Here is a 2,128-nt window from a genome sequence, read left to right as displayed (position 1 = left end):
AAAAAAGAGAAACACTTATTTATCATAACAAAAAAAAAAACCAATTTGGGTTAGTCGAGTGATCAGCTCACCCGTCTACTTAAGCAAGTGTCGGAAGATTCGAATCATGCCTTGTGCATACAGCAACCCATTAGCCAGCCAGCAGCAGACTCTTAAATGGAACTCAGATTCACAACGGATTAGCCCTTACCCTATCGAGCTAAAAAATATCGTGGACAAAAGAAAAACACACACACGTGTTAAGGGAAAAAAAAAAGTAACTCTATTTATATTATGATTTTCTTAAACAGAATTATTTTTAGTTTCTAAATTAACAAGTTAGCTTTTGGTTCTAGAAAAAAAAAAAAAAACTTTAGTCAAGCTAGGCTTTAAGCTGAAATTTGTTATGACACATCCATCCATATAATAATTTTTTTTGGTGACTTCCATCCATATAATATGTCGATTAACAAAGTGTTTTTAGTTTTCTTGTAATAATTTTCCTTTCTTAATTATCCTAAATATTTTGATGTAGCAATCTCATATTTTTTCATTGTTGGGCACAAAATCATTATGAAAATTCCATATGATCATCACTTGTAATTTGCAATATAGTGGTAAGATTCAATAATGAGGTATGTTACAAATCAAAACACCTTCGGATGTACATATTCTTAGTGTTTTAACTTCATTTAAATTTATTATTTCATGAGAGAGGGGTTAGAAAAAAAAACTATATTTTAGCGTCTACTATAGATGCCAAAAGTATATCTAATTGTTGAACAATTTCATATCTCTTCAATATTAATTGAAGCAAAAATATACTTGAAAGCCCTCAAAACATAGAATTAATTTGACAAAATAATTAAAAGAATAATTTTTTAATAAGTACTAATAAATAATTTGTATAATTGATCTAAATTTTTATAAAAATCTTTGAATAATTACTTTAAAAGTGTACACAAAAAATAAGTAAAATTCGATTTCTAAATCCATTTTTTTTTGTATTTTAATTTAATTGTCATCCATTTGTATAGAAATAAAATTTTCAAAAATTCACTTAGTCAAAATTATTAAATTTTAAGGATAAAAATATTTCATACTTTAAATTTACTTGCCAAAAAAAAAATCAAAATCCAATTCCAATAGACATTATATATTGTCAAATTTATATTACCTTGTGATTTTTTTATGTGTTAAAATAATATATTTATGTTATGTATACAATATATATCTCTATTTAAAAAAAAGTTACTTTTTTGTGATTTATTATTTTAAATTGATATAAAGATAGTTTGACCGGTTAACTCTTTTTTGCTTTTATTTTTTTAATTTTTAATTAATTCATTAACAATCAATTTTTACTAGTCCTAAATTGAATTGGTTTAATAATTAATTTTTGATTAATTCAATTAAACCGATTGATTTAATTCGATTTTCAAACTTTTTAATAAGAAAATGAATTGTAAGAAGTTTAGCTTTTGTTTTTTTTTTTAATTAAGAGTGAGACTGGAGTTCGTAATTTTTAGATAAGTATAAAAAAATTATACCATTTAAACTATAATTGGTTGACAAAAAGTTCTTGTTGACATAATAATAATAAATGCATTAAATAAATAAATAAACAAGCCTTAATTATGAGAGAAGGTTTCCCAGAAATTCAGCAATGAAAACTTAATAAAAGCCATGCAAGAAGCCGCCCCTTCCTTTAAAAGTGGAAATATTAAATAGTATTCTTATGTTCTTTTCTTCCCTTTTCCCATTTCTTTTAACTCAAACTCTGATTTACCAATTTCTTTACCCTAAATTCATCAACCCTTTCTGCTCTTCTGTTTGCTTTTGATTCATCATCATTCAGCTTTCTCTGCATACAACATAATAAATTATATATATATTTTTTTTAAGAAAAAGTAGGAATTATAATGAGCAAGCATCAACATGCATGGCCCTTGCTTAAAAGCTTAATTGATCATTGACCATTATATTTTAGATTGACTTGGTTTGATTTGGCTAAATTATTTTTAAAAGGTTAATTAACCTAACCCAATTTTAATTGGTTTGAACTTTATTCTACTTCAAATTCCAACCGGCCAACTCAGCCTGTTTCTTATAAAATATATTTAAATTCTACGTTTTAAATATTTTTAGA

This window comes from Arachis ipaensis, chromosome B01, assembly GCF_000816755.2.
Source record: "Arachis ipaensis cultivar K30076 chromosome B01, Araip1.1, whole genome shotgun sequence".
Classification (NCBI taxonomy): Eukaryota; Viridiplantae; Streptophyta; class Magnoliopsida; order Fabales; family Fabaceae; genus Arachis; species Arachis ipaensis.
This window is presented reverse-complemented; position numbering follows the sequence as displayed.